Source organism: Trematomus bernacchii, unplaced genomic scaffold (genome assembly GCF_902827165.1).
Source record: "Trematomus bernacchii unplaced genomic scaffold, fTreBer1.1, whole genome shotgun sequence".
Lineage (NCBI taxonomy): Eukaryota > Metazoa > Chordata > Actinopteri > Perciformes > Nototheniidae > Trematomus > Trematomus bernacchii.
Window position 1 is genome coordinate 4,730,419 of NW_022987607.1, and position 10,053 is coordinate 4,740,471.

The following is a 10,053-nucleotide window of genomic DNA, read 5'->3' on the forward strand; positions in this document are numbered from 1 at the left end:
ATGGGCGCCACATCATGGCTACGGCGTGCGGTGAAGACTCACAATTGGCTCAGATGTCTGGAGGGCTGCCTCGTTATCAGAGACGAGTTGAGGGCTCTACCATTAACGGTCATCTGAAGTTTGGTAATGTTTGGACCATTTACCATTGAGTTACGTTGACATCGTGTTTTATGGCGAGTTCGTGTTTCCATGGCAACAGCATATGATGAGATGATCAGATTTGACGTAGAGCTGTTCAGGGCCAGAGCGTTAACTATCATGTGACGTTTGGTGCCATTTGGACTATGTACTTTTGACTTGTGACAACATTGGGTTTTATTGTTGTTTTATTGTTGTTTATTGTTTATTGTTGTTTTGTTTAGTTTGTACTGTTTCTGTTTCTGATTTTATGTAAAGCATCTTTGAGCACTAGGAAAAGCGCCATAACAATTAAATGTATTACTATAATTTGTATTATTGCGAGTTTGTGTTTCCATGGCAACACCATAAATCTAAACCAAACTATTTCAGTGACATCACTTATGACATCCTGACACACTGAAGCGATGACATCATTGGCTTTGATGAGTGTTCCGTCACAGAAGATCAAAGAGATCTGTGATGTCATGATGATGTCATAGGAGTCTGAAGGAAGATTGCAAGGGCTGTGATGTGCATTCACTCGTCACTCTTCACTCCAGAGCTGTAAGTGGTTAGACGCATTCAGACAACCTTCGCAGACTTCTACACAGAACACTTCTTCCAAAGAGAAATAGATTATTCTACCTACGCACAACACAAGTCTACAGACGGTGCCATGGATAGAAGAAGCCCCCAGAACAACAGGGGAAACCCCAGGCCATTCGACCATGGAGCTGAAGCGGATCGAGCTTACAGGCAGGTCCACTGCAGATATGGCCAGATATATGGCCTGGATGAGTATCGTGGGGCATTTCAGGAGGAGAGGACGAAATTTTGCCACAGTATGCGCAACCAAAAAGACAAGGTCAAACGTCTTGAGGAGCTCCTGGGCTACAGGAACAAAAAGCTGGTTGACACCAACATGGAGCATGAGGCAGAAATCTCCCGTCTGAATGGGAATATTGAAGATGCAGAGCTTCAACACAAAGAGCAGCTGGAAGACACAGTGGCACGGTATGAGACACAGCAACAGAAGCTCTCAGACCAACACAACGAGGCCAACCTGGTGACTTTAAACCTGCAGCAGAGAAGAGAGGAACAACTCCTTCAATGCGAGGAAAAGTTCACTAAGAGCCTGGCCGAAAATAACCTGAGCTGGGAGACGGACGTCAAACAGCTGAAAGAACAGATGAGAGAGCAGGAGGAGAAGTTCTCCAAAGACCTGGCTGAAAAACAGCTGAACTGGGAGCAGTTTGTCCAATGCAAGGAGACGGATGTCAAGCAGTTGGAAAACCAATTGGAAGAGCAGAAGAAGAAGCTCTCCAAAGACCTGGCCCAGAACCAGGAGAGCTGGGAGTCCAAGGTTAATTTGGTAGAGACCAAATTAAACGAGGTAACTCAGAAGAAGGACAACCTGGACCAGAAACACCAGAGCGAAATGAAAGAGGTACAGGCAAAGTTAAAAATGGTTAGGGATGAGAAAAAGGACTCAGCCAAGAAGAACCAGAGCATGGAGTTGGATCTCAAACTGAAGAAGAGGCAAGTCAAGCAGTTGGAAAACGATTTGCAAGAGCAGAAGAAGAAGTTCTCCAAAGACCTGGCTGAAAAACAGCTGAACTGGGAGCAGTTTGTCCAACGCAAGGAGACGGATGTCAAGCAGTTGGAAAACCAATTGGAAGAGCAGAAGAAGAAGCTCTCCAAAGACCTGGCTGAAAAACAGCTGAACTGGGAGCAGTTTGTCCAACGCAAGGAGACGGATGTCAAGCAGTTGGAAAACCAATTGGAAGAGCAGAAGAAGAAGCTCTCCAAAGACCTGGCCCAGAACCAGGAGAGCTGGGAGACCAAGGTTAATTTGGTGGAGACCAAATTAAATGAGGTAACTCAGAAGAAGGACAACCTGGACCAGAAACACCAGAGCATGGAGACCAAGCTTCATCTGACGGAGACACAACTGAAACAGGTGGAGGAGCAGAGGGACGACCTGGCTCAGAGAAGACTGAGCTGGGCAACAACTGCGAAAAAGATGGAGGAGGAAAATAAACTTCTGGAAGACCTCTGTCTTCACATGAAGAATAAGAGCAGAGGTTTCTTCTCTCGCAGGAGAGGGGAGGCTGAGGATCGAGACGTTGCCTTGCAGAAAATGATAAGCAAGATGCAAGAGAAGGAGATGAGGAAGAAAGCCAAAGACGCGAGAAACACCTCCTCAGAGAAGATGGAGAAGATGGAGGAAGCTTCTGGTGATTCAGCTCCAGCTCCAGCTGGACAACAGTAACTCCCTCCCTCCATTTCCCTCACCTCCTTCTTCCTACCTCACCCCCTCCCTCCTTCACTTTTTGCTCAGATATGGTTTTCTCCTGGAGCTCAGGTTTTCCAGAAATCCATATTAATAAGGATTCAAAAAAACATCAACACTAAGTCCCTCCTCCATTTACCTCACCTCACTCCACCCTCCAAAGCGTCTTTGAATTCAAGAAAAGCGCTATATAAATATAATGTATTGTTGTGTCTTCCCCCTCATACGGTGTTCCTGAAGTGCAAGTCAAAACAACATTTCAGAAAACACTACAGCATTTCACATTTTACGGAAAGGGTATTCCTTTAAGGAGAACACTTCTTGTTTGTGATTGGACAGAGCCAGCCAGAGAAGCACTGCTGTGATTGGTTGTTTTTGCTGCCAGTTAAGAAATGACGCTTCGTGATTGGTCCGCACCCGGCCGACAGCACCACGTATTTCCTGTTTGGTACTGTTCAGCTGTTTTCTTCACGAATTGTAAACTGAGTTGGAAAGAATGGAAGAAGAGATGGAACGAAGGATATACATACGATGTTATCCTCGACATGCTGTCAACCCATCACGACATCTACATGTCCCTTAGAACCAGGGGTGTAGTGCTTGTGACTACCCGATTTGCATCTTTGCCCGATTTGCATTGTGCAAGCGCGAGATGGTCTGCCGTATTGGACAGCTACATACGGCAACCCAAATAGGACACTTGACACAGTGGCAAAGCAGAAAAAGAAAACTAAAAAAAACAGACGACATTAATCTGAACGATATATATATATATAATTCCAAAGCTGGTAAAGACCTTTCAAATGTAGCAATAATTGTCATATAAGAAAACTACTGATCTAATAACAGAGATGTGTTCTTCAATCAACTTTTTTATGGAAAATCTTTTATGTAATTGTATTTAATTTGAAATAAAATGAAAGACATTCATAGTTAATGTAATTACATATAAATTATTAATGCCAAACATTTTTGCATACATTCACAGTAAATATTTCTTCAGTATGATAACTGTCTAACAGAAGTTAAATCAATTTCTCACTTATTCTAAGAATGTAATTAACCCAATAAAAGTATTTGTTAAATAATAGTGAAGTCACGTTGTAATAACAATAACTCTCTCTTGTTCAGATTAATGTTGCCGGGTTTTTTGATTATTTTTTTCTACTTTGCGAAACAAATGTCCTATTTGGGTTGCCGTATGTAGCTGTCCAATATGGCGGACCATCTCGCGCTTGCGCAATGCAAATCGGGCAGAGATGCAAATCGGATAGTCACAGCTGCCAGAGCGCCGCTCCGGTTGTTAGCATCTGGTTAGCTAGCTATGCTAACGTACATAAGGAGTTGTTTCTACAACAAGGTGGAGGAGAGTCCTCTCCTGTCAGACTAAGAGGATCTTATAACTACAGCTCAGTGAGCTAAAGGACTCTGAGTGTTTAGATAGTTAACTTTAGTCTAAGCTATCTCAGTGGGTCTCAAACGGTTTGGTCACCATTTATGTAAACAAGTATTTCCAAAGCACACCTTTTTATTATCATTATAGTTATAAAAAATAAGAGAATAAATGAAAAACAGGTATGAAATAATTCCAACTCATACTATAGGACAGTAAAACTAAAATACAGTTTAAAAGGGGAGTGATTAGTAAGATATGCATAAAGAAAAGGTACTTCTGTTTACAGTACTGTTTCACTTGGGTGTTGTTGAGAGATGTATCAATAGATTTAGTCCCTAACTTTGCTCTCAAAGTGCAGCAGATTGATGCATTTAATTTCAACATTTAAAAAAATCATCTTCCCGGGGGAGCATGCCCCCGGACCCCCCTAGAGGATGTTAGGTCCACCACCCACAAAAAAAAGGGTCACATGGATAGAATTCTAAATACATTTGATATAGTAGCCTATGTCCATATGTTGCTTTTTTGTTGGTCATAGGTGCGCTCCTGCACTTATAAAAATAGCACTACACCCCTGCTTAGAACCCTGAAAGCGTAGTTTAAAGAGTTAGGACTGAGGAGACCTCACTTACTTTATTTATTTAATTTATTTTAACCTTTTATGTTAAAGTGTGCTATATAAATCAAATGTATTATTATTATTATTATTATTACTGAGCTGTAGTTATAAGATCCTCTCAGTCTGAAAGGAGAGGACTCTCCTCCACCTTGTTGTAGAAACAACTCCTTATGTACGTTAGCATAGCTAGCTAACCAGATGCTAACAACCGGAGCGGCGCTCCGGCAGCACTACACCCCTGGTTCTAAGGGACATGTAGATGTCGTGATGGGTTGACAGCATGTCGAGGATAACATCGTATGTATATCCTTCGTTCCATCTCTTCTTCCATTCTTTCCAACTCAGTTTACAATTCGTGAAGAAACAGCTGAACAGTACCAAACAGGAAATACGTGGTGCTGTCGGCCGGGTGCTGACCAATCACGTAGCATAATTTCTTGACTGGCAGCAAAAACAACCAATCACAGCAACTTCTCTGGCTGGCTCTGTCCAATCACAAACAAGAAGTGTTCTCCTTAAAGGAATACCCTTTCTGTAAAATGTGAAATGCTGTAGTGTTTTGTGAAATGTTGTTTTGACTTGCACTTCAGGAACACCGTACCCCCCTTCCACTTTTGGGATTTCTCCTGGAGCTCAGGTTTGCCCAATACAATTAGGATTAGAAAGATTTGATTTAAAAATAAAATACAAATTAAAATCTATCTTTTTACGTGTGTGCCTCACTGTGTAAACATATACAGTATAAATGATTTACTGTATCACATTTTGGTTACTAAAGTACTTCTATTTATTCATTGTATGTTTAATCAACACTTTCATAAATAAAACAACCCATGGTATGAAATATAAAAGTGTTTTTATATTTGTCTCACTGTACATGTTCAATCCCATTATATATGTATATATTTTTTTAATGTGTTCATAGAAGCTGGTCAAATATTCTGGGACTTTAATACTCCAAATTTGTAGGTGAAGAGCGGAAAATGTAATTGTATTGACTGAAACATGGTGTCACTCACCTCAATAGAGTCAAATAAAAACAGAAAATGTATATGCCTTATGTGATGTGTTTTTGATTCAACAACACAAACATTTAAAACGATAGTTACGTATGTAACTACGGTTCTATGAATACTGGATGACCGCCAGAGGCGGTGCTTTAGCACTGGATATCTTCTGTCTCGCGCATGCGTAGGTCGAATATTTATATCAACAAAGTCACCTGTGACCTCGTATGACCCCGGAAGGTATAAGTTTCGGTGTTGTCAACGGGCTCAGTCCTATGGAATCTTCTCGCAGAAACACGAAATTCCGAGTGACCAAGAACTCTGGCGGTCATCCAGTATTCATAGAACCGTAGTTACATACGTAACTATCGTTCTATTTCATACTTACTGACCGCCAGAGGCGGTGCTTTAGCACTGGATGACCTATACCAACAGAGTCACGAGGAAGTCTGAATACTCACCTATAAGGATGGCCTAGACGGACTCTGCAGGAGGACCACACCCAGCGGGTGAGGGGCGGCAACATTCACCCTGTAGTATCTGGCGAATGTGCTCGGAGATGCCCATGTGGCCACAGCACATATGTCCTCCAGAGGCACACCTCTCCAGGTTGCCCATGATGTGGAGACACTCCTGGTAGAGTGGCACTTTACTCTAGGTGGCAAGGGACGGTCATTCGCCTTGTATGCCTGGGCAATGACGTCCACAATCCAGTGGGACAAGCGCTGTTTTGAGAGCGCACAGCCCCTTCTAGGACCACCGTAACCCAAAAAGAGCTGCTCAGACTGACGCATGCCAGCGGTAGTCTGGACATAAGCTCTAAGGGCCCGCACCGGGCATAGGAGTCTTGACCTCTCTTCCCCCTCTCCTGATGGGGGGTCAAACCGTGCCAGCTGGATAGGCCGATTAAAATGAGAGCGTGCCAGCACCTTAGGGAGGAACGCTGTGTTCGGCCAAAGGTGACACCTGAGCCATCTGAGTTCCACCTCAGACACGAGCTGTTCACGGACAAGGCCTGAAGCTCGCTTACACGCTTTGCTGAGGTGATGGCAAGAGGGAAAGCAGTCTTAGCTGAGAGCCACTTCAGTTCTGCCTGTAACAAAGGTTCAACAGGAGGCGAGCATAGGGCATCCAGCACCAAGGGCAGGTCCCATGTAGGGGCCCTGCCATAAGAGCCCCGGCGCTTTTAACCCCAGGGCACTAATGGCGCATTTCCACCACACGGTCGGCCTCGGCCACGCTCGGTACTGCTTGGCCGCGTTGGGCCTTAACAGGGCCGGCTCACTTCATGCTGCGCTTCCATTACAGTTTAGGAACTGGGGTAGTTACTATAGTAACGCAGTGTAGGCGGAGCCGTGACGTCATCTTCAATGAGAACCCCAGAAAAACAACACAGCCGTTAGCTGTTAGCACTCAGAGCTCACAGCTCCTCATATATGTTCAGAAACTCGACAAAAGTTAAACAAGTACAAACCACAGACTGCCTGTGTCATGGTGAATACAGTCGCTGCTTTATTTATGTCTGTATAGGCCGTTGTTGTGAGTGTGGACGGTCGGAGCATATACTGCGTTAGCTTAGCCAATCTCCATCTAGAAAACACGCATTTTAAAAGGTTTTTCGCCTGCCGTCTGTCTGCAGACTTGACAAAGCATTAATTCATGGTTTTTACTAACCGGTATCAGTATGTTGTTACTTCGGCATCATTTTGAAACATGTATTACAATTAAATCACGGTCAAATATGTCCATCTTGTTGTAGTTGTAGCCCCCTTGCCAGCGATTCTCTCTCTAGTTTAGCATACTCAGCCCGACTCAGCCCTGTTTGTTGGCCCCGATAGAACCACAATTTTGTCGGGCCAGAAAAGAGGTGAAAAAGTGGCCCCGGGCCGGGCCGGGCCGTAACTAGGCCTAGTGGAAGCGCAACCAAAAACGGGCACGGCACGACACGGCACGCTTAAACCGCGCTCCGCGCCATGGTGGAAATGCGCCATTAGTACAGATCGCGTTCACACCGGAGTACTTTTCCCTGAGGGAAGATTACGCAAATGAGCCGCTGACGTCACTTCTTCTTCTTCTGCTTTGGCTTTACTGGCAGGCCACAAACCACTTCACGGCGAGTACAGTAGGTGGCGGTATGCACCTTAAAGTTGTTTGCAATCCGCTGCAAAACAAGAGAAGAAGAAGAAAAACTTCCCGCGTATACTGCGACGCCCACCCACTCGCTGTACATTAGGCGTCTGTTGTTTACCTTCCGACCTCAGACATGATGGAGATGGAGTCGACTGAAGTTGTGCTGTTTGTGCTCATGTTATACAGCTTTGTAACTGAGTTCATGCAGCCTGAGCAACTTGCGTACAATAACAAAACAAGCCGAGCACGAGTGGTGGTGGAGAACGCTTTTGGCAGACTGAAGGGCAGGTGGCGGTGCTTGATGAAAAGAAACGACTGCAAGATGGACAAGATCAAAATCCAGGTGGCAGCATGTTGCATATTACATAACCTTTGTGAAAGTAATGAGTACAGGGACGAATGGACTGCCTTACCGGCGACCCAGCTTTATGGGCCAGCCATTGCCGAGGCTGGGGGGCAAGACACGCCACAGCCCTTATGAGGCATCTGAACAGCGTGTAAATTGTAAACATTTTGACAATAAAGACGATCTTTTGTACAGTGCTTTTGTTTCTCTTTTATTTTCCAGTCAAGACAGGCAACATTACAATAGTGTACAGTGTGGCAATATAATAACAATAAACTGTGCCAGGTGTGTTGTATGCACAGTAAATAGGCTCAGCAGCAAACCCACCGTTATTATTTATCTTCCTGAGACCCACTGCATCCGTCTGCCATAAACATACATGTTAGTTTCGGCCCATAGTGGACTCCATTTTGTGTTGTGTAAAATGGAGGGGAATTAAAAGTTTGCAAATCCCCATGTCCTCCTCAGAGGACAATCATAAACACATTTAGTTTTAGGTCAAATAATATTTAAAATTATATAAATTATCATATGTGTGTATGTGCCCCTGCCATTCCTCCACAAGGTTGCAACATTGATGATAAATGACAAATAAAGCTTTGCCAGTTTGTAACCGATGAAACATGATGGTATCAGAATAATCACTTCCATGTGATGTATAGGATGCTACACAGGTCACTAAAGATAAAGTGTCAGGAGAAATAAGCAAGATACAGGATCTGTTTAACAGTAAATAGAAGTTCACATTTTTAATGTAAATAAAATAGAAGTTGTACATGTAAATTAACATTATCAATATAAAAGAAAGTGTCAGTTGTATCAAGACTATATAATAACAGTAATAACAATAATATAAAATGAACTGGTGAGCATCTTGTCCTCCGTTTCCTGGGCCTTGGTGAACAGCACCATCTGATCCCCGTGCATCGACTCTTTCACCACGGCACGCCGGTCCTCCAACGCCTGGGCGGTGTCAAAGAAATTCGCATCCCGTGTCCGCTTTCCTAAGAGGGGAAAATAAGCAAGATACAAGATCTGTTTAGTCGCCATGTAGTTTTACAACATACTAGGAATGTGTTTTTTGTATTTTCACAAATAGAATTAAGGTTTCACAAATCTGAAACTGTGTTATAAAGAATGTTTAGCCTCTCTGGGATAATCCAGTCCAGATGTGATGAGTGTAGGTATAGTGGTTTTAGATCAGGACCTGGTCTAATGTGGCCAGGATGCGAAAAAGCACTAAAATCTCTCTTTTTTGTATTTTCACAAATAGAATTAAAGGTTTCACAAATCTGAAACTGTGTTATAAAGAATGTTTAGCCTCTCTGGGATAATCCAGTCCAAATAAATCGGCTATGCAGCGATTTAAGAGGTTCAAACACGGAGGATTGTTCCTTTTTGAAGAGTGCTTCATGTATGCTTGAACTTTGTTTAATGTTGTTGAGGCAAGTTAAACATAAAATATGATGAATATTATGAAATAAACATGATTGTGAACATCAGTTCGATGCGTAACGTTCTTTCAAGACAAAGTTACAGTGTGTGTACCTTTGCGTTTGGTTGCTGGTAAGGAGGACGAGCTAGCGCTGTGATCTAGAATGCAAAGCTCGCTTGTTTCCAATCCCGAGAGTTGTCCATCCTCGCCTGAAACAGACGATTAGTGCCATGAGTTAGTGAAGCAAATTACAGAAACACTGCACAGTTATTCACAAGTCAAAACGTTTTCATAGCGGCCGAGAATATCTAGCTAGCTAGATGTAGCTAGCTCGGGGCCGGTGTTAGCCTATTCAGCCTAGCATGGCTAGCTTGATCTACTGAGCAAATAAAAGTACATCTGAGACCATTATTGTGCAGATTAAAACCCCAGTGCATGTAGTTGATTTTACCTTCATCGTGGTAGTCATCGTTGGCCACTGAATCCGCCGTTTGTAGTCCTGAGTTTCTTTATTTTTAGCCGGCTGTGCACGATTCCCAGGTCGAGTGAAAGCTACTGAACTGGCTTCAGTAGCATTCCCTGGGTCGCGTCCTCGGCGTAGATCTCCAGAAGCGACGACACCTCCTCATCATCATTTCTTGATGCTTGCCATAACTGCTTTCAAAAACAAACCCAACGCTCCGTTGGTGCGTTGGGTTTTTGTAGCG